Genomic DNA, 24,348 nt, shown 5'->3' with positions numbered 1-24,348 from the left:
TAGTTATGAAAGCACCTTAGAGTTGAAATGTGTGCAGACTTTGTACTGTATTCGGACTCGGGTTGCCTAGCGGGAGGTTTTGGTCTCCCATGTGCTCCATCACGGTTTTGAAGTTTCCTTTGAAGTAATGCACTGGAGTGTGATCACTCTCTCTCCCTCTCGCTCCCTCTCTTCTGCTATGTAAACCTAAGATGTGCCGCTTTTTCAGCTCCTGAGAGTAGACTTAATCTTAATCAGTGTGTCTGCCAGCTTGGCAGCAGTTGGTTTAGCAGCCTAATATAGGTTGTGCCAGTGGTGTAGAGGTATTTGAGGATTATGGTGATGAACTGGTAGGTGTGCTGTGTTGAATCAATGATCCCCTCAAGACCTCAGGTACAAGAATGCACATATGGCTACCTTCGCAACACCAGTACACAATTTATTTGTATTTTATCAGTAGAATACAGCTTTTAAGGAATTAATTCACCATCAGTTAGCTTTTCCTGACTTCAGGTTAGCAAAGTCAGTGGCTGCTGTGGTGAAGTCTGTATTTGTTGTTACGTGCTGAGGATCATGCCAGCGGGACACTCACTCTTAAGATACATGTGTGCACACAGTTGTGCAAAAGGTGCGAAGCGTTCTTATTGCCCTTTTAAGAGAAGTGACCCGCTCCTATAAAGCGGACCTCCCAGCGTGCTGCCATGGCAGCTGTTGTCGTTGGCAGGAAAAAACTGACTTTGGTTTGGCTCCTCTAGTGTGAAAATGGTTCAACACTGGCTTGACAACACAATCGAGGGAAACCACAGGTATCCAACTTGGAGGGGAGGTCACACTGGAAAGCCTCTGGAGGAGCTCTGAAACCATTTGTTTTAGTTGGGCCCTGAGAAAAAAGCAAAAGCAATATACACTGAATTTTGATTTAAGAAAAGAAGAGAAAATAAAACCTTTATTATGTATTAATATGATTCGGCAAATATGAGTTGCATATCATGTCTTTTCTTTTTTTTTCAAATCCCAACCTCAGCATTACAGATCATGCATTTCAGATTTATTGTGGTCCAATTTATGTCTAAGCTGGGGAGTAATCTGCAGACGGTGTAACAGTCTACATTGAGTCTCCCTCGTCCTATTACAAACTGAGATTATTTGCATCATGCTGTTTTATCTGACTCTGATTCAGAATCTGGCTCTGTATATGGATTGTGTACACCTTTTTGAAACCTTATTGAGAAAGAAAAGAAAACAGCAGAATTAGGGCTTAAAAACAATCATTCATCATATGTGGTGAGGTATTTAGTGATTAAATGGAAAATAAACAAAAAAAAAAATATAAATGCTCTCTGTCTTGCCGTAAACAGTATGGATGTGAATTGGTTTAAAAAATGAGCTTTTTCTGTAGCATGACTTGCAGCCAGGGACATCAAAATAGCTCCCTTCTTACACCACACTGTAGTGCCGCCATGTTTCATACAGTTTCATACAATGTAATACATTTGATTTGTTCCCGTTTGAGTTTGATTTGGTTAACCAAATGATGTGAATCAATATCATGGTGTTTACTTATACAGGATTGAAGCAACAACAAAAAAAAAAGATTGTTTTTATCCCCTAAACTGCTGGATGTTTGTGCTGTGGAGCAGCTACAGAAAGTGCTGGAGTGTTTGCTGACAAAGGCACAAATCAGAGGCTTCTACTTCTGTCTGCTGAATGAACAGGAATATGCAGGTACATCAAAACAATAACAGCACAGACTATGTTACTCACGTGGTGAAAAAAATGACAGTTTTTAATCTATGATGGTCAGTACTAAGACTGGAAAGCTTTGCCACACCTCACAACACCTGTTCTGTCACTATAAGAAGTGGGTATAAACTTTTGGAATCAGAGAAGACGTAAATTCATTTAATCTTGTAGTCTGGCAGAAGCTTAATGTCGCCACAGAAACTTCTTCCCTTCAAATGAAGTTAAGCTGACACTGCTATTAGTTGCATCAAGCACGGTCTGTGTACCATTTTCTACATCAGGGACGGAGTGGCGAAGGGCAGACTCGTCGAGTTTCTCGTTTACGCTTTCATGTAACTTTTGATGGCTTGTGGAGTTTCTGAAAGAAAATTTTGTAAAACGATGCTCCCCGTAGTGTTTGGTCTTTTCCAAGATTTCTATCAGCTCCCTCTTTCGCAGAGTCAGTCAGAGCGCCGCGCTGGTTGCCAGGCACACGGGTCGATGTATGGTGTCATTGTTCATTGTGTGCATGAGTCACCTGTAAGCCAGTAGCTGATAACAACCTAATGACATTGCAAAGCAGGAAATACACACCTACAGTGAAGCACGGCGCTGCAGGATCTGGTGTGATTTTGTTGATGTCACATGTACGCAGTCACACACACTGATACATACACACATGTTTTGTTGTGCATGTTGTTCTTGAATGATTTATTACTGTTCCCAGTAATGAAAGAGGAAACACACGTTATCAAAGATGGAACTACAATTTAAGTTTCACTTAGTGAAACTACTTTTGTTTACTAGTGTGTCTGAATTGTGTTTAGGACTACAACTCATTATTACTTTGATTATTGATTAGTCTGTTTGTTTTTAAATAAATCAGTGAATAGTCTAGTCTCTAAAATGTCAGAAGATAGTTTCAAAAATGCATATAGAAGAATAATTGAGGCTGAAACCAGCAATGTGCCACCTTTTTGCTTCATAAATGACTTACGATGTGACTTGAACACATATTGTTGATTCATTTTCTGTCCACAGCCAAAGGATTGATGGACTCATCATTGCACACCGAGTGCTGTTGTTCTTCGTGCTTTGGCCGTCTCGTCTCCGCTTTTTTTTTTTAACGCTGTCAGCTGGAGTCCACACAAAGGTGAACATGCTGTACAGTGTAATATAAAGGTCTTTTATAAATTAAATGTATTATTCTCATCGTCTGGCGAAGTCTGGTCGCAGCTTATCTGGTTAAAAGGAGGAGACCTTTCCAGTGAATTAAAGAGATTAATTTCTCATTAATCTTCCTCTGCTGGGTTAACTGACTGTAGGAAGATTGAACAGCATGGGATGAGAAGATTAGATGTGTCTGAGGAGACGTCCCTGGAGACTGGAAGAGCACAGCAGCGGTGCTGGAGTGGGGGAAAAAGAGAGAGACGGAAATGCATTGTCCATCCCTTGAGCTGTCAGGACTGGACCAGGACCTTTTATGTGTCCACTGAGCAGCTAACGAGCATCTCTTTAACATCAACCCCAACTCTAACTGACGATAAGAAAACAACGTGGAAGCTCATTAGTCTCGATTTCACTGTACATTTTCATGTCCCATGGTCCTTTTTTGCTTTTCATGAGTTGAGCTCTTGAGTGCAGAAACATACAGAAGGCAGTCTGATCACGCAGTACATCCGTTTAATGATGCATCATTGGAGAGCAATAACATTAACAGTGTCTTTGAAGATAGTTTCTCTGTGGGTGGGTGGTAGGGATCTGTGCAGTGTTGACCACCATATTGTGCCCCTGGGGCTGACATCTAACACTTACATCCAATGGCTCTTGTGATGTATACACATCAACCTCCAGGGCCTCACACAACACATGTTCAACAATTGGTGTCAACATTTACATTTTATATCATGATTGGGGCTACTGTTATTTTGATTATTGATTAATCTGCTGACTACTTTCTTGATTAATTGATTATTTACTTTGTCCATAAAATGTCAAAAAAGAGTGAAACATGTTGATCAAATGACAGATTCATCGACTAATTGTTTCAGCTCTAATCATGATATTGTTACATATCATGAAATAGTACATTTGTGGAAATTCATATAAGGTTTAATTAACTATCTGAAAAACGAGGGGATGAATGAATCAGTTTCCAAAATTCATAATTGTGAGCACCTAACCTAATTGTCAAAAAACTTTGCTTTAACAAGGAATTTGTGAAATTTCAAATGATTGAACATCAGTGAACACAAGACTAAATTCATCCGTCTAGCTAAAATGTCCCAGCAGGGATCAATACAGTATCACATTAGCATGAACAACCTATAATCATTGTGGCGAGGCAGCGCTATTACCTAAGCTAAGCTGAATGACTCAGTGAAGTAATTATATGGTTATTCGGGCCCTTGACTTACACTTTACATATTATCATCTATCTGCTGTGTACACAGGAAAATACACTCATACAGTATTTACACTCATTATGTAGCGATGGCTGTATTTACCTACATTTATACTGGCAATCATATTTGTAAGTCCTCACAAGGATGTTTTAATACAGAACTAGTGAGTGATAGAGGAAGAATAAATGAAGTAGAAACTAATCATGAACTGATGATCATGATACAGTTTTGATTCTTGAAAGCGTCAGCTGGAGTGGTTTTTATTTTGGCCACTATCTCATATATCTCCTTTTTAATGAGTGGCAGCTGTAATTAACCTGCCTGGCTTTGACTGATGTTAACAAGACATAGAAGCTGTGCGTCTGTCCAATTAATCCACCTGGATTAATAAAAGTGTTTCTCAGCAGAGGTGTCTCGCATTCAGAAAGACATCAAACACTCTCCTTCATCAGTTATCCACGCTTCTGTTGAACGCAGGGCTTTTTTTCCCCTTTACTTCATGGTTTGAATTTATTTCATCAGCACACAGTCGTGTCATACTCTGCAGCTTCAGTTGCTGTGTAATTATTCACCACAGCTAGGATATTGAAAATGATTTGAATTCATTCAGATTTTGAGAATAGGGTTTTCTTAAAGGGGCTATTTATAAGTTTTCTCTTCAGCTGAACATGGGGTCTTGTCCGTAATTGTTGCTTGACAACAACTTCAGCCATTGTTGTCTTTATAATACAATAACATTTGTTTTGTTTTAAAGGTAGAAAGTTGGACTTTTTACTGAAAAGGGGTTTCATCCTTCTTAATAGGAAAAGTGTCTGGTATAGAACCAATGTTTACTGTGAAATATATCCACGCGGCCAGAAACCAAACGGGAACAGAGCCAACCTCAGTTTATTAAGAGCTTGGCAAACTTGGCTGCCATTCTCCTCACATGCTTTTGTACAGTCCCCTCTCACCACAGCAACAGCGGCGTAGCAGCTCTGTGTGTTTAAACACATCCGAGTAACAGGCGAGTCTGAATCACTCTCTGAAGAGCAGTGCAGCAGACCCAATGCTGTCACTGTCAAGTCAGAGGAAATACACTCATGAGCCTCTCATGCTGCTTATGTCTGCACCTGTTAGCTACCTCACATGCACTTCCTGTTTTACCAAATCATGTTAGAAACCATGAGACATGGTTGCTTCAGGTACAGAAGTTTAAAGCTCCGTAAATGTTTTTTTCAGTCACATACTTGATATAATTTTTTGGCTCTTGACTAATGGAGCTTTCTGCCATTTCTTTTTTAAGTGTGGTGCTTTAAATGAAAGTGCCCTTCACTTACAACCAGGGAGGTTATTCATTCCCTGAATTAAATCCTCTTCACTGACCCCCATATAGCACTGGCACTGGGTGTCATTTGTCATCAGGTTCCTAAAATTGCTCTGAATAAGTGGCTCGCATTTTGATTTTATCTGAAACAGGTAACAGTATCATTTGGGTGAATATTTTCATCTAGATGAAAATGAAGAAACAACATCAACCAGTCAGGCTGCAACTTTATTTTCTTACTTATTCAATTTACTGAATAATGTAAAAACACATTCCAGAAGCTGATACCATGAAATCTTTGGCATTTTTGCCAAAAAAAGATTTATGCAGTTAGTCAGTTAGTTGCTAAGTACCTTTCTATTGACCAACTAGATGTTAGAGCTGTAGAATCAATCAATCACTGTTTAAAGATTAGAGAGTCATGTCTCATTATCAGTGTAGTCACTTAAAAAAACGGTGTTCTGACTCATGAAATATAGCCTTTAGTCTGTGAGAGCCTGTTTTTCCTGAAGCTTAATATTTTATTTAATATTATATCTCGTAATCTTTCTGATGTTAACAGAGGGCTCGCTTTATTTCAGGTCAGATGGTGTGCCACTACTGTAATATGGCATCTACCTTTATTCGACCTACATTGAAAAACAGGCAAAATCAAACAAACTGCTCTAAAAATTATACAACTAAAACTTAGAAGCCAAACCCTCAACAACATAACAACTTAGCTAGAGCTGAAACCATTAGTCAGCTGATCAGGTAGCTGATCGATTAATCTGTTTTAAATAATTACATGTTTTGGACAGTTGATTGGTCAAAACAAGTAATTCGAAGACGTCACATTTATAAACCAAACAACTCATCCATGAATAAACAAAATAATGAGTAAATTAATCAACATTTAGAATAATAAGCGTCTCAGAGCTTGGCATGCTCTCTGTGTGCACTGGGAAATAACCTGTATGCCAAATGCTGTTGATGTAGACAGTGGTAAAAAGTAGAGACAGGGTCTCCTTGTCTGGGATTTGTTTTTGAGCCTTAAATCCAGGCTCATTGGGCATTTATAGGGTTGGAGAGAATGGAAGAAAATACATAAAATGGCATTATTTCAGTCATGTGTGACTTTCACTGGAAAACTGCTGAAATTAAACAGAGAATAAAAAAAAAAAAAAAAAAAAAAAAAAAAAAAAAAGGCCAGATAAATCTTTAAAAGGTCTGTTTCTTGGTTTCTAGGCCTGTTGTTTTCCACATTGTTGGAAGTTAAACTGTTTCACTCCTAAATAGGTTTTCTTTTAGTGGTTTCTCCTTTGATGACAGGTGTGGTGTATTCACTGCCCTCTGGTCTGACTTGTGAGTCATTGCTGCCTCATTCTAAAATTTCACTTCTCAAGGAAATTTAAAACATGAATGTCAGTCATACATTTCCCCTCATGGTAGAAAGCAGGAGCATCTGCTAGGCTATGAAGGTTATTATCACACTTTCCAGACGTGTACATTCACCTGGGGCCTATTGGAAACCCTGCACATCAGCATATGAAGGGCCCTGCTTTTCTTGCACCTGTGCAGAACACAGATATGTGTTTAAAACAATTTTCAACCACACATTGAGGAAAACAGTGACAGTAAGGTTTGTCTTGGAGGGAAGATGCTCTCAAATGTATGTTTGTCCTCGTCCCTGCTGTAGGGAAGTGTGTAAATATTCTCCTTCTTTTATGTTCGAATATCGTTAAAGATTGCTTGGAAGCATCTCTTTGTGTTCTTACAGGGATGCTTTCTCTTTTGTGCCCTGCGTTCAGAAACATTGCTCAGAGGCTTTTTTTTTCAACTCAAGCTCACAGTTGAAAGGTGAAAAAGTGAGCCGATAATGACCAATGCATGGTTGATCATCACCCCCCCCCCCCTTTTTTTTTTTTACTACTGCTACTCCTCAGCTTGTGATTCTCCTGCCCTGGAGGTGATTGGATTGAGGGATCTTTTAGAGCATGATGGGTATTTGTGTTAGTCACATTAATGTGTTACTCATCACTTATCTACACAGTTGTCACTTTCTCCTGTACTAGCTGGCTGTTAGCGAAGCGCTTAGGAGGCATGCTCTAAATCCTACATAAGCCGAGTTTATTTGAAAAAGCGGCTAATGCTTAACTAGCTTTATTGTTCACCAGATAGTAAATGGGCTGGTGAGCTGCTGATTGTTGGGAGATGACATGTGTGCAGCCTGATAGAGGGTGAGTCAAAGTGGGAAACTGTCAGACCCTGAAAACTTCTCTTCTCGTCTGCTGTAGCTACTTATGACTCGGCTGCCTGCTACAAGATGCAAATTGAAATTGCTCTTAGCTAAAGGCGCAAGTATGAAAGGCTTAATTAAAAGTGTTAAGTAACTCAATTGTGAATTAAATATGATTTATGCAGCCTGATGCTGCAGGAGGCAACCTGGCATGCTAGCACATCTTTTAAAGAGAGTGTGAGATACATCTGAAAAGAAGCTGTGAAAGTGAAAGGAAGTAAAAAAAAAAAAAAAAAATACAATAAAAGTAAAATACACAGCACGCAGGAATATCAGATGAAACACTTCAATGTCACACACACTCAATTTAATATTTAAGATGCATTATTCATCAAGTATTTGGTCTTTGTCAGGCACCTAATGAATCTTACATTAGGTGGCTGGGGTGCAACTGGGGATCAGTGTTACATGTTGTTCCCTCTCTCTCTCCCCTCACTCCCTGTTGTCTGTCATTACTGTACATTATTGTTTTTAACCAGGAAACTGTTGAAAAACAAAAAGCAGCCGTCCGTTTTCTACCATTTAGCCAGGCCCGGGTCACAGTGGTAGTAGGCTGAGTACAGTAGCCCAGATGTCCTTGTCCCCAGGTTTGGGCGGTTAATATTGAATATTGCAATGTTTCCCGTCATATATGACATTTTCATGATATTGAAAAAAAGTTAATGTATCGCCCAAGCCTACTTGTCTCCAACCTTCACCTGGAGGATCCTGAGGTCTTCCCAGACCAAACTGAATATAAGTGATCTCAAAGCAAAAACAATCATTCCAACTGAAATCGCGACTCATATCGCAATTGCAATACCAAAAATAATTGCAATATTTATTAATGTTTTGCATATCGTGCAGCCCTAGCCTGAACCAACTTGGTCGTTTCCTTTAAACATGAAGGAGCAATGGTTGTTCCTCCTGTAGCTCCTGACGCTGTCCCTAAGGGTCCAGATTGGGATCTCATTCACTACCCAGGTCACTACCAAGAGCTCATGACCATAGCTGAAGGCTGGAACGTAGATTGAACTGCCTCAGGCTCAGTTCTTCGTCATCATCATCATCACATCGCATTAATGATATTACCACTGCTGTCTTTAACATACTATATGTTAACTGTACGTCAGCTTGAAACAGAGAGTGTTAACAAAGTGGCAGTTTAATATCGGGCTACACTTCTGCTTCTTGTGTATTGTGTCTTGGACAACCTATTCCCTTTTTTTTACTTGCATATGTACACATAGACTGTATGCACACACACCTCCTGTCTAGTTTCCCCAGTGAAGCTCAGGACTGTAAATCGACCAAAAAGAAATTTTTCTCCTGACCCCTCTTCCTCTTTGCCTCCCAAAGCTTGAACTTTTTCCCCTTTCTCGTATTTCTTTCTCTTCCCTCGACCTTCACTCCTTCCCCCTTTTTCATTTTCCCCCTGCTCTTGGTATCATCCAGTGGGGCTGGCCTCTCCTCCCGTCCTTTTCCCTGAGTAATCTGTTAAGCCTGTCACATTGTCCTGCCCTTCATCAGAGGCCGAGTGAAACTTTGGCTGATTCACAGGCTCTTTTCTCAGAAACAGTGGGGGCCTTTGTGAGGCCCTGCTTTAACTAATGGAGACACCGACTTAATTTGATCCCTCCCTTCTAATAATTAATGTCCGCCGTGCCACCGAAAATATATCTCATCCTGCAGAATTTTTATTAACATTTTAATTCCGGGAACATTAAATAACCCAGAGATAAATATCCAAGAACTAGACCCTTCTCCTTTACTCCTATTCGTAGGAAGAAGGATTGAGCGTCTGATAATGTTGCTCTAGGCAGGAAATCACTTGATAAATTAAACAAAAAGGAGGTAGACATTTTTATTTTTATTCATTTCCCCCATATGAGGATATGTAACTGATAAATGACAGTAGATTTCATAAACTTTTAGGATGTTTTACCTCTTATAACAGCATTTTAGAGAGGATCTTGTATCTGTGTTTGAAAGATACACAGTATATTTGCTGCTGGTTTAGTCAGGGAATTAATCCTGATCCAGTGAGTTTGAGCGTTTATGCATGATGAAGATATCCTCCTGTTTGAGGAGAGCACACACGCACACACCTCCCACCTCAGCCTCCAAGCTGGAAATGACAAACTATGCAATCGGCCTCAAACTGAGTTGTCAGCAGTATTAACTGCACTCCAATTACATCTTAACCTTTTTTGATCCCTCCCTCCATTTTTTTTGCTTGTTTCTCAGATGCTTGTTCACAACCCAGCGCTTCACTTGCTCATCATCTCTCCCTGACAAGATAATGTAATGTTATAGATGCTGCAGGAGTCATTCCCAGTGTTTCACTTAGAGTCTTTGTTCCCCCCTCGACACAGCATCGCACAAGCATTGCCCCCCACGCACCACCTGACTCTCCACCCCCTACCGCAAGTGTCAGCAATAAATTGGGGAACGAGGTGAGCTTGTGCCCTGAGCCAGGAGGCGAGCCGGTGGTGACCTAGGAGTGTTGTAAGGGGGGATGTTAGAGCGCTGAGTTGCTCGCAACTTTGAAATGGTCGTGCTGGCGGAGAGAGGAGAGAGCTTTCGGAAGTAGAGGAAAGGTCTGCCCCAGAGGAACATCAGTGTGTTGTCCATCAGCTGTCAAAAAGTAAAATACCTTCTTCGACATCAGTAAATGGGGCTGGGGTTTCATTTGATAAAAGTTTTCAATCCTGACTAGAGAGGCAAATTTCTTAGGAGAAATACTTTTGGACTGCATGGCAGAGTGAAAGTCCTCGCAGCGCCTGAGTGTTTGGCTTAAAGTGTGAGGTGAAAAAAGTTGACAATAGTGCAACTTTTGCATATGATGCGGCACAGATCACCTTTAGAACTTTGAACTGCTGTTTAATGGCAGCATCGCTCACCTGAAGTTACTCACCATTGCTAACCATAGTAATGCATTATTAAACACTGAATGAGTTCAGATAGACTGAACTGAGTCAGTCAGTGTTGTGCACTTCTGTATGATAATGATGATATGATTTGTGTTTATTCCTGACTGCAGTGAGTAAATATGTTTCATGTGATATAATTTTCCTGAGACTGGCCTCAGCCTGTTCAGTCTGACTGTTCACTAATCACTGATGATCTTAATGTTCTTTTAGAGCTGTTTCCAAACTGAATACTAAATAGAACGACAATTAATTACCTTTTTCCACCACAGTCAGTGTGTTACCTAGAGAGTCACATTTTTGTGTAAACAGTATGTGTATTTATATGTGTATGTGTATGTAATGTGATGTAAGCTTTGTTTTTGAATGATTCAGTTTAAGAAATGAACAATTTAGCCCAGCAGCCAAATGTTATTGCTCTTTCTGCAGAACAGAGAAGTGATCAATGAGGGAGTCACTGAGCTGAGTCTTAAAATACAATGATCATTTATTAGGTCCCTGTCAGTTAACAGTTTACTCTCTGAGCTCATGTACATGTTGTAGTGTTGTAGTGCAGGATACACTACAATCCCAGCAACAAGTGTGTGTTTCCACATTGCTTACTCCCTCAGTTGAAATGTTAGCTGAGGTTAAATCGATTAGATGAGTGACAGAAAATTGTTTGGCAACAAATTTTAAGTGGATAATGATAGAAGCCGTACTTTATCAAACCAAAAAATCTAATCTTTTCTAGCTCCAGCTTGTCAGTTATAAGGATTTGCTGCTTTTCTCTGTTTTATATAATTGATAATTAAATGTCTTTGGGGTGGGACAACAGCGTTTTGTTGAATAATGCAAATACTCCCAGTATTGTTAAAACCACTGTGGAGTTTGTCCTGTGACTGTCTTGTCGCTAACCATGGTGGACTATGGACTGTGGCATGAGTCGGTGTGTGTGTCTGGTTGGTGAGAGAAGTGTGAGGTGTCCCTGCTGAGGTGTCAGGGTGCAGACGTTCAGTGTCTGGTGTTTAATTGCTGTTGCTGTCTGTAACTGCTGTCTGGATGGCTTTGAGGTTGACTTGTGTCAGAGGTGTCCCTCCTGCATTCTGTTATAACCTCGCCCCCTTCACCCTCTGTCCTTGGTGAGAATTAAAAAGCTGCAGTCTCTGGCGCGTCTTCGGCACCATCGCCCATTAGGCAAATATAAGGTAAGAGGGCAAGATCTAAGGTGAACAAGCAGTCAGGCAGAGATTACAAAGAGGTTTTGGCACCCCCGGCTACAGTTTTACAGGATTACACACCGCTCACCGACAGACCACACACACAAACACACACACACGCGCACACACACACAGGGTGGCTCCTACAGCCTGCTTTTCAGCCTCAGCGCTTCCCCTCCCTTTAAGGCCTGCACCCCTCCACTTTCATTGGCCTCTTTATTATCTGCACAGCATCCACTTTATAGTTGAAAGTGGACTATTTATGATCGCCTTCAGGAGCAGGTGGAGAATCAAGACATCCAGCGATGTGCAGGAACTGTTCAGGAACTCCTCCCTCTGGCTGCCTTTTCTACTTTACCTCCTCTTTAGCGTCTTCTCATCCTTTCTTCTTATCTGTTTCTTTACTTACCTCTCTGGATTTTCTCTTCCTATATCTATCCTCCACTCCTGCTGCCTCATCCTCACCTCATCTTTTAGCTTTCCTTCTCCTACTCTATTCCCTGTACTTTATCTTCTCTACCTCCTCTTTTAACCCTAATCCCTCCCACTCCTCTCGCTTTTCATCTTTCTTTTCATTCGCTCTGTTCCCCTTCCCCCTTTACTCCTCCCCTTTTTGTATTTTTCCCCTCTCCTCTTCATTCTTCTCGAGTACTTCCTCCCTCTTCATTCCTCCCCTTCTCTTTCTCTTCATTATGATCCTCTGCCACCTCCCCCCTCCTCCCTCCCCCTCAGTGTAGTTTCAATCATTGTTGGAGAGCTTGCCGTCCTTGCATACCGTATGCCTGCATATTTAGCATGGTTTTCATAGCTCAGCTCTCAGCCACACCGACTCTTCTGCTTCATTCACACAGAGCATGTGCGTATTTTCATATTAACCTATGGTGCACCAGTCAGTTAACTGACACTTTATATCAACAACTGGTCCAAGTGATAATTAGTTAGTTATGAATTAATGGCCCAGAGGTGTTCCACTAATTGTGATGTCACAACAAAGCAGTCATAGAGCCACAGACCTGTTGCTACAAAGAGAATCGTCTCAATGTAGTACTACAATTCCTAGTATTTATTACTAGATAACTAATCTACTGCTGAAACAAAGTCACAGAAGTCCTGACAGTTCGTTTTAAGGCTCAGTTTCTGAATACAGGCTGTGTGCATTTCTCTAAGGACTGAGCACTTTGATACTTTCACAGTAGTAATATAGAACCTAGATCTGCTTTATAATCAAACAACACATGGACATCTACCTTTATACTATAAGGGACGTTAAACTTCAGAGAAGGATCGAACCAACAACCTTCTAATTAGTGGACGACCCGCTGTACCTCCCGAGCCACAGCTGCCCCAAGTGATACTCCTCCACCTCGATAACCAGCCTGTATGATAATTGTTTTAGGGCAGCCAGAAATGGTGTGGGCGCAGAAGAGGCTTTCCATTCTTTGACCAAGAGTTAACATACAGCCATTTTTTATAAGATGTTTTTATCATTTACCATTTCACGTGAAAATGAAAACACATACTAAAAGTAGCAAGTTAGCAGGTCTGAGAACTGGTTCTCAAAACACCTAAAACTGACTTCAAACAGATAATGTGAAGCCCAGTGATGACACTGTGAGTTGAGATGATGAATATGTACGTCATCATCTCTTAGATGCCCCAAAAGCTGAGGCTTATAAAGAGCAGATAAAGGCGAACATCACTTTGAGTAAATCACTGAAGGCTGAGCTGGACGTTGTGAGTGCAGAAAGGAGGACAAACTGTAATTAGATAAATATTGGACTTTTACCCACAGGGCATTTGTTTTGGCCTCAGGAAACTTGGACTATGCTGCCTGATGTTTTTGGAGTCGTTTGATAGTCAGGCTACGGATGTTTCTTTCAAACTGGTTTCCAGCTGTTTGTTGTGTTTGGTGTTGCTCTCTCAATAACTGATTGTAACTGATGAACCACTTCTGGCTGTCTTCTCCTTTGTTATATTGTAGTTTTGGTGGAAAACACTTGAAAACCATCCAAAAAAAACATAGTTTACATTTACTGCTCATGGATTTATATCTGTTCATCCTGTAAAAACTTGCAGGCGTGGATATATGAAAACACACACTCAGCGGCACATGCTGAATTATAATGTTATTCAGTCATCTGCCGCTCCCAGGCTGACCTTGGAGCTGCCCTCATCTATCAGCCCCAGGGCCTCGGCGTTATCTGGCCACTGCAACCATCCTTCTTCCTATCTCCTCTCTGCGGCTGCGTCTCAATACTGCACTCGCCCCTCCTGTCCTTATCTGCTTCCCTCTGCTGTATCTTAATGCTGCCAGTAGCCTATCCAAGTACTTCTCCTAACCTTGGTTGTGTTTTGGTGTTCCCAGTTCTTACCCCCTCTGTCCTCTGCTCCAACTATCCCCCTCAAATCCTCTGCATTTCCTCTAGTCAAACTCAAGTCTGCCAAATAGTGATCCCCACATCCATTAACCCCTTTAAAATGTCTTTTTTGAGCCTTGTCTTTTCTATGACTGGAAATCACTGTTATTGTTTGACAGTCAATTTAATAACAGTGTTTGAAATCACCATCTCCATCCTACATCTGTGGCATAATAACATTAAATGCTATACAGCTGTCTTGAATTCTGTACTCCCTCTGTTCTTGTGAGGGTTTCCACCTCCAGCTGTAACTGCTGCCACATGGGTGTAAGAATTTTTTATGCACACAAAATAAGAAAAATTGGACAAGCTGGGCAGAGTATCAGAGCACATCCGCCTATTGCTTCAAATGATTCCCCTGCCTTTTAGATCAGCACAGATGAAAGAGAGTCAAGGAAATGGGATGATGGGGAGGTTACAGAGATTGTAAGCTGTCCAGAGTGAGAGTGACTTTGTGTGTGTGTGTGTGTGTGTGTGTGTGTGCGCGTGCGTGTGTGTGTGTGTGTGTGTGTGTGTGTGTGTGTGTGTGGGCTGCAAGGATGAAAAGATGTTGCCCTCCAATATGGTTTTAATGAAACCTTTTCTCCTCCACAGACATTTTCATTAAAGCTGCTGGCTGCTGCTTTCAGCCCTGCTTTGCACACAGCCACCATGTGGATAAACTAAACTCAGGACCCCCCCCGCCCCAGTCCACAGACACTCCTCGTTCCATTATTATTGTTCCCTGTCTTTTCTCTTACTTTTTTCATCTCACTCTATTGCTTATTTGCTTAGTTCCACCTCCCTTTAAGTCTCCATCCCCTTACTGACACTCCTGCAATACAAACAAGCACTCTTATTTAAAAAAAAAAGGAAAAAAAACAATTAATGTATTGAGCTGGTTTTATGTTTTGAAAACATCTGTACCAAACGTTTTTATCTGTGATGGTAGTTATAATCAAATAGAATTGTTAATAATATATAGCAGCAGTAGAGGTAATTATGCCATCAACTGCTTTGGCATTTTAAATGTTACTTGCTACAACTACTAATACTTGTAGTAATGATAATAATTATATCAGTAGGATTACATTGTGATGCATCCTTGAAGAGGAATCTATTCAGTTGTATTCAGAATCTTAAAGTAATTCCCACATGTGTTAAAGCTTCATATGGTTTAAAGGTAGATGTCCATGTGTTGTTTGATTATAAAGCAGGTCTAGGTTCTATATTAATACTGTGAAAGTATCAAAGCGCTCAGTCCTCAGAGAAATGCACACAGCCTGTATTCAGACACTGAATATCAGAAGAGAGGATCAGAGACGCCTCCTCTCTTCTGATTGGATCACTTTCAGTCATTTTAATTGTCCTTTGTACAGCACTTTGGTCTGCTCAAGCTGCGAAATAAAGTTGACTTGATTTTACTTGACTTGATACTGTAGGCAAAAAAAGCAACAGCACACAAGTAAATTATTAATTAAGCGACAATTTTGGTAATTAATCATTGTTTAAGTAGGTATAAAAAAACAATCTTTAGACCTGGTGGGTTCTGGCAGACGTTAAATGAAGTTAAATAGAATCAATAAATTCATGAAAAAGCTATTACCTGATGATAAAAATAATCATTGCAACCCTGTTTCCACCCCAGAGAGGGACGACAGTGACTGAACGGTTTGATGTCAGTCTTGGTATCAGCCAAGAATATCGGCCCCACTCACTTATCTCTGTAACTGTTGTATCCTCGCCATGCTTCTTCACCCGGCCTGACACACTCGTTATTTTTTTTTCTGCCGTACACGTTGTCATAGATGGAGCGAGGAGAGGAGGATGTATATCTTGCTGATTGTCTCATTTACAGTTTAGAGGAGAGCAGGGTGCTTAATTGATTCTGGTTTAGTCTTGGGGGGGTAAAGTAGCATGGAGGTCATCCATCAACCCCCCACCCCACCACCACCACCAGTGCTAGGTAGAAAGGTTGAAAAATACAAATACAAGTTCAAAGCGATGTCTCACCTTTTCATTTCATCCCTGACTCTCCACATTTTATTCACTCTCCTCTCTCATCTCATCTCATCTCTTTAGATCCTGAAAAACTATGTAGAGAAGAGTTGTTGACTTCGTTTGCCTTATTCCTGCAACCCGCTTGCATTAGCTGGTTCTGTTGGTCTCTAAGAGTTAAGGCAGCATGTAGCCAGGGTTCCAGACAAACTTCTTTTCACCACCATCCCAGAACAATTGTGACCATCCTGAAGTGAATGTAAACCATCCCATAATCAAGATGTTGTTTCTTTACTTTGTTATGATCATACACACAAACAGACTCTGTCTGTATGGTTAGATTAGATAGACAGATGAATGCTGCCTGCTGTGGTCCTTTTTCTGCTCCTGAGAACATGAGCTGCGTTTCTTACTATGGGGATAAAATTAAGACCCAGACTTTTGACTTGGACTCGCCCACCAAAATCCATCAGGAGACAAATGTCCTGTGTCGCACTTTGCAAGAATCATATAGTAAACAGAGGATTAATTAATGACAATTTGTAGAACAATACATGAAATGGAACAACTGGCACATTAAACAGTAGTTCTTTTTTCACTTTCCTCTGTATAAGTTAGCTGCTACAGAGAGGTTAGAGTTCTGACTAGACACCAGACATATTTGAATTTTAGTAGGCCTGGTTTTCCCCCTTTTCCTCCCTCACTGGATCTTTCTGTGATAAACTTCTATAGATCTGAGCTAATCACACAGACTTTGATTGGCGTAGAAGAATTTCTGATGAAACCAGAGAAGAACACAAAGCTATACATTATCCCGGACTATCCGAAAATGGACTCACAGGGAACTTTACTTGGAGATGTGGTCCTTAACCTTCTCTGCTGCTCTGCTCCTCCTGTCTGTTGTCTGCAGAGTTACTGCTGCTAGATGAACAACTATTTGAAACATTAGGACTTTTCTGGATTTTAACTTCTTATCTCTGAGATTTTCAGCCATTTTTCTTCAGCAACAGGCCACTGCTGCCTCAGTGTTTAAACAATGATAAAGATACAAAACCATAAATGGTAAAGAAGTTTCTTGAATTTCATTTTAACGAGCTTTAAATCATCTGGAACTTGCAGACACTCTGACTGTTTTACAGTGACACCACAATTAGAAAGTGATGAATTAAACATCGCCGTCACCCTGTTTGTTCAGCAGCTTTGGAGATGAACCCAGAAGCTAACATTTGATTTCTGTATATGTCTGTACACCAGACATACCTGCAGTTTTCTCTATTACACATGTCTCTGTTTCTCTGTGTTGGTGAAGAGTTGGATCATACAGTTTTGAAAGATCCTGAAAGTCCAATTATAACTTTGTTCCTCACCATGGTGCTTCAGCCTGACCTCTGTCCAGCCAACCCTGCCGCTGTAATGCCTCTTTCCACCAAATCTGTTGCTGCTTGTTGTGCTGTAATTGTGTTTGATTGAGTTTTTTTTTCTGCTTGTTCACTTGGTCTCTTGGAGAATGACTCACAGTTTTAGCTTAATCATTAAAAGTGACACATGCAATACGTGACAGGCAGCAGCTGGAGACTTGTGCCAGCCTTAAATTATGGAGTCAGATATGCATTAGAAAAACAAGGAAACCTTTCCGGGGACAGGATCTTTTAGTCCACATGGACAAAATTTATTGATCAGCATCTTCAGTTCAGAGATCGGGGGTTGAGCTGCAGAGAATTAGAGTTCTGTCAATCATGTTTATTCGTCCCCAATTGGGCAGTTGGGTATGCAGCAGATGTATGCATAAAGATATAGAAACATAAAAACATAGGGCACATAAATACAACACCAAGACAAAAAGATACTCAAACTATAACTGAAGAGATCATGTTATTTGACACAGATGAAAACACACCATTGTTGCTCTGCTTAAGTCTGCTTTGAGAAAGAACTGGTTGGAGCTGCAACCTGCACTTAGTGAGTCACTGTTGTTTTTGAAAGGTAAAAATAATTTACGCAACTATGGAAATGTCATGTTTTTGGTTGGTGGCAGAATCTACTGTGGTGGGGTGCTTGAATAAATAAATTCAATATAGTGCAAACACTGTGACATCAAATTCAGCAAATTGAAAACTTGAGACATTTATATGGTGAAGCATTTGCTGCTTAACTTTACATATTAATGAGGAAAAACTTATTTTTTTTTTCTTTTGCAAACAAGGATCAGTCCTTTATCCTTTAGATGCAGGATTGACATTACCACCATCTGTGCAAAAACATGTGTATGTTGACAAAGAAATTAAAGAGCAATGAAGCATGAATTAGCTTGATTAGTGTTTTAACCATCATTCCTAATTATGTGAGGATGTCACAGGGCCTCCTGACTCTGTTGAGAAAAATGGCACATTTGGTGTGAGAAAGCAATGACTCAGGATAATGACTTTTTTATGCCTCTGCTCCAGCGACAGCCAGAGCTGGAGCCATATTGTTTTTGGGTTTTCTGTCTGTCCGTCCGTCCTGTTTTCATGGAGACGATATCTCAGTAAAACCTTGAAGGAATGTCTTCGACTTTGGCACAAATGTCCACTTGGATTCAAGGATGAGCTGATTAGATTTTGGTGTTCAAAGGTCAAGGTCAGTGGGACCTCACAAAACACTTTTTAGCCATTACTCAAGACTTCACACGACAATTATGATAAAATATCACACAAGTGGTTCATATTTTATATGACTGGATGAACAGGGGATGTAATCTGGAACTAGTCTGAGTGGCGAAGGCGTATAACTGTGAGGCAGTAATTCTAGTTTAAAAATTCAAGTTTAAATACCTAAATGGTGTTTGACCTTTGCTTAACTGCAGTTTCTCAAATGTTTTTGTGCCACAGACACTGAGTTGAAAACGCTATAGGCCACAAACGGTCATTTGATTAAATTTAGTCACACTTTGGTGTGTGAGAGATGATGCGTTTCATCAGCTGTACATGGACACACAGTTCGCTGAATATTGTTTTAGTCTAAAAGGGTTGATTTGGCGCTTTCATTTAAGTTAATGGCAGTCAGATTTTTTATACCTACAGTCTTTCTTGGCCAGCTACCAGCATTTATTATCTCACATTAATGCACAAAATGGTTGGCAAAGTTCTGTTTTTGAGCCCGATGAAATTATGTTTCTGTGATAGTAAAACTCTGGGTTAATGTACTTGGAGAGAAAACACAGGGCTTACGACAGCATTGCAGTTTCCATTTCAATAATTTAATTGAAACTTACAGAAAAAAAATGTTATTGGATGTCACTGACCTCTTCAACGGAAGAACCATAAAACCATACAGTCTCATTCCCACCATCTCCATTGAATCTGAGCCCAGAGTGATTATTCAGGGTTGCAAGTTTTCACAACACTCTTCATTTGCAATTGATGTCTCGTCCATGATTTCTTTTTCTCCGCTCACATGACACGACATTGTGTACTTTTTCTGCTGCATTGCAGAGCATTGCCTTCAGCAATCCTTACCTGAGTTCAGGAGGTCAGAATTATTTCCTGTTAACAAGCTCTTGCCTGGCGTTGAGTTGAAATTCACTGGAGTCATCCAGCTCGATAATAACAAACCTCATTCTGCACAGTTCGTTTAATTTGCAGCAGATTTGGACATGTTTAATTAATCATGCTTTTCCTCCTTACCCAGTCCTCCCAGTGTTTTCTCAAGTCACTGGTGAGCAAACAGAAAAGTTAGAGACTAGTTATATAAAAGCTTAACAAATATAATAAATGGAAGAAATTGTTTCTTAAGTATTTCAACTAACAATGTTCTGAAGACAGATGAGTCACTGGGCCTGATGCTGAGTCAAAGCAAACAGACTTTTATGTTTGGTTTAACTTTAAGACTCTTTGTCTTGTACCGAGTTATGAAACAGAAATCCACCAATCCAGCTCCCCATACATCCCACAGTTATTCGAAAGACAAACTCCGTCTGTGTGGAAATAATTTTCTGGGTCTGCTGCGACCCTTCCAGCTCAGACTCGTCACACAAATTGCTCTCGCAAAGCAGCGTGATGAAATTTCATCAGGATTCCAGACCGCTCCGCATTCTGTCGTTGAATCAGAATAACTTCGGGGGCAGCTTCAGACCCCCGCTGCACTTGGTTAACCTCAGTAAAGTTTACAAAACTGCGTCTAATGAATCAAGTTGTGCTGTGGATTTTGAGTCATCAGAGGCCAGCTGCTGTGCTGATAAGGCAGCATCAGAGAGCAGACATCGCAGTGCCCATGCACACAACACGCATGATCAATCATTCAGTAGATATGACTGCTGTGTTTGTGTATCTGATTTGCTTTTACTGATCAAGGCTGCTTGTTTCAATGATGTGGGTTTTTTTCTTTTTATCTCATTAGCTGGTTGTGAAAAATGGAGTCGGTTAGAGGGCAGATCATGACTTCACAGCCATCACAGAAAGAGTAAAAAATTCAAAAAGGAGAATAGGCCTGAAGAGGAGGAAAAACATAAACAAAACGAGCAGCAGGAGAGAGAACATAATGAGAGAAGAAGAACCTGTGAATGAATGAGGATGTAAAACAGAGCACATTCTTCTACTGTTGAAGTCAAGTGATGATTCATCGAAGATCAGTTATTAAAAATAACAGTGGCAAACAGAGTCCTGCAGTGCAATGATATCTCGGCAGTTACCAACATAATGTGATATGCCAGGCTTTCAGTTTTCAGTTTTTACCTTTACTTCTTCAAGAAGCTTAGTTCCCACAGTCCACAGTATACTTTTTATATTGTATACTTTTCTGAAAGGTTAGCACATTGGTAGATTGAGGTCTAGCTAGCAGTATTTTTTTTAAGATTTAATCAATTAATTGTTTGATTGCTTTGTCCATAAAATATAAAAAAAAACCTCCCAGAGTAATATCTTGAGATTGTGTTTTATCCAACCAATTGACCAAAACTCAAAAGCATTTAATTTTACTGGAACACATTATCAGTGATGTTTCCAGTGTTTATCAAGTGTTTCGGACATCAGACACCTTCACCAGGTGACCCAGCTGGGATTGATCAAGCCCCTGCTCGCTTCCATTCAGTGTTACTCCAGATAGGTGCTGAAGAGGGACTCACCTCCAAACCCTCAGCATCCCACCTCGATAGGAACCTCGTTCCCCAGCCGTTGCTTTGGTATTCTTCCAGTAGCTCAGCGTACTTTGCCTTCTTCCTCTCGTTGGCTTGGCCCTCCCAGGGAATGGTTAGCTCTAAGAGAATGATCTGCTTGGAGACTTAGGAGATCAGCACCATCCATCTGGTCGTAGCGTTGTTGCGGCAGTAGCTTCTGGGAACTTACTTCCCCAGGCTGACTTTCAGTTTCCAGTCTTGTGTCGCTGCTAGCAGGCCAGAGGAGCTGGTTCTGGCAGCTGATGTTGGGTTCTCCCCAGCCCTAACGAAAGAAATGGTCTTCTTCACTGGCCGGAGACGCTTGCAGAAGCTAATCCCACTGCAGATGGTGTCTGCTGTGGCCTCCAGGACTTGGTCATGGTGGCCTGTCCACAGATGTGTTTAAGCCTTAGAGTCAGAGAATTGTCCTGAAGCCACTCCCGTATTTTTCTTGGCTGTTTGCTTCGGGTCATCAATCGTTCCGAAAGGTAAACGCCTCTGTCTCAGGGCAAGTGCGCACTGGAGCTGGTTTTCTTCAGGGACCTTGATGTAATTGGCTAAATTCGTCCTTTTAATATTATATTAATGAATAATTTTTGTATTTTATTCTATATAATATAAATATAGAATATAATCTTTTTATATAGAACATAAAAGGTAAGCTGCAGGTGGACTGTGAAGGCCACTGAATACTTTCTGGAGCCACTGCACCTTAACTGATAATGTCTATATGGGAAATAATTGAAGTCTTATGGGAGGATATTTTACCACCATTTGCTCACTGGGCACAGATAAAATACTGGTTATACTGGGCAGCTGCCAGTGGCCAACAGCCATATGCTGAATATGAAGGGCAGCTCTGAGGTGTGACGGAAATAAAAAGAGGCATTTATTCAGTCATCCTCCAGAAAATGGGGGCTACAAGCTTGATCCTTTGCACCTCTTTAAAGCTTAGAATGAAGAATGAACAGTGGTTAACAAGGTTTATGTTTACTGTGGTCTGTTCTTTTAGACTGCTGCTGTCTCACTTAAGAACCCTACTTTAGAGTAAAAAAAAAAAACTCTCAATCTGAACAAAACTAAATGTGCATTGCTCTGTTTTGGCACACACTTGAGTGTTGTGTTTACCCCAGTACAAGTCCCAGATTAACAGATGGAAAACAAAACATGCTGAAAGTGAGCCAGCACAACAACATGTCAGAATATTACCATAAATCAACACAGATCAATAGACCTATGTTATGTGGTATTTGTGCAGCATGAATAAAACAAGATGTTGAAAACCTGTACGCACACGGGCAGGGCATACTGTACACATAACAAGATCCCGTGGGAATGTACCTACTGTGTGTGTGTGTTTGTGTGTGAGAGTGTAGGGGGTTGGGGGTGGAGGGGTATCTGTTATGTGTACGGGAGTGCAGGTAGTCTTGTTTTTATAATGTTCAGGATGTGTGCAATGTCAACATTTCCATTCACCCTCCCTTCTCTGCTGAATTCTGGGATAGTTTTAATATAGTTTCCCCATTCGTTACTGTGTGTGTGTGTGTGTGTGTGTGTGTCTCTGTGTGTGCGTGTGTGTAGTGGAGGTATATGTTGGTTTCAGGAAGGAGATTTTAAGGAGGGGAAATGGGAGAACAATACCTCTGACCTCAGAGTAGCACAGTCTGGTCAGTGGGGCTGTGAGCTGGCAAACTGCACTGCAAAAAATGACACACTCAGGAAAAAATCTTGTGTTCAGGCTCTAAATCCTATTGCAACAAGACCTAAAATTGACAGAAAGTCTTGTGGCTGTCGGCCAATACAAGGGGACACCAGCGGGAATCTGCCCAGATGTTGGCTAGAATTATATGGGCCAGATGCGGGCAGAGGACCTAGGCATATGTTGGCCCAGAAGTTTAATTTTGTTAGTTTAATAAGTAGAAGAACGTAAAACATGTATTTCAGTCGGTGGTACAAAAACAAGCAGAGCTAATACTTCCATGACATACAGCAGCTTGCTCATGTACCTGTTGACCTCAGGTTATCAACCACCACAGTCTTAAAGATTTGTACATTTGTAATTTGGAAAGTAACAATAGCGGGTTAACTTCCTGGCAGACATTGTTATTTTTTGCAGTCTCAAGCCTGGTCACTCTAATTTAAGGAAAACTACACAAACACTGATGGGCCTTGAAGGAAGGAAGAAAGGAAGGAAGCAGTGGAGGAAGTGGATGAGGAGCTGTGAGGTCAAACATAGCTTTAGACACTGACAAAGATAGCAGAGCCACACTACATTCTCTTTGAACAATTAACTCACGTTCGTCTCTTGAATGTGGTTGAAGGTGACTTTTTATTTTTAAGTACTTCTGTACTCCGGGCTTCCTCTGGGATGTTTTCTGTACTTTAAATTCTCTAAAGCATCTCTTTAAACTTCCCATGGTGCAAGGCTGTCATAGAAATGATTCGCTGGAATGCTGTTAGTGACTACGGTCTGATCCTTAATGCTGCTTGGAGCTGGTCTAATTTGCCATCTCCCCAGAGACTCGGGATACTTAGTCCCTGTGAAAGATTACCTTCCGGCCACTGCACATTTCAGATCAACCAGACCCCCACCCAACACACACACACACACACACACACACACACACACACACACACACACACCGTGTGACCCCAGATCCATGAGTGAAATCTTGAATGGCTTGCTGGAGAATAATTGGGCTGATCATGTTTTGTCTAACCGACGAGTTGATTTGTATATTGATCGATCGTCTTCCTGTGGGCCAGAGCTGTACTGATCGTGCTCTTATCAGTTTCATCTTCCTTGTAGAGCTCTACACACTTTGCAGGATGCTAATTGTCTTGTGACTAAAATGTCTTGGTATATGGACGGTAACTGACACATGAAGTCAATTGTTCAATGTTAAACAAAGTAGTTGTGTAAGATGGGCCACCCTGCTGAGTTATTGGTTAAATGTCACTGTGAACCTACAGAGCTGGGAGATGTAGAAACGGGCTGATATCTCCTTATACACAGTTTAAGTCAATA

General features: G+C 40.8%; 1 protein-coding gene across 4 annotated transcripts in view; it reads left to right on the top strand.

Moving 5' to 3' along the window:
• The window catches only part of LOC111671722 (carboxyl-terminal PDZ ligand of neuronal nitric oxide synthase protein-like), a 187,875-nt gene that overhangs the window by 1,555 nt on the left and 161,972 nt on the right, over positions 1–24,348 (top strand). The gene's annotated exons all lie outside the window — the stretch shown is intronic.

Source organism: Seriola lalandi, unplaced genomic scaffold (genome assembly GCF_002814215.2).
Source record: "Seriola lalandi dorsalis isolate HSWRI2012SDOR001 ecotype SW California unplaced genomic scaffold, Sedor1 jcf7180002054885, whole genome shotgun sequence".
NCBI lineage: Eukaryota > Metazoa > Chordata > Actinopteri > Carangiformes > Carangidae > Seriola > Seriola lalandi.
Note: the sequence above shows the minus strand (reverse complement) of the source record. Positions and strands in the feature narration are given on the sequence as shown.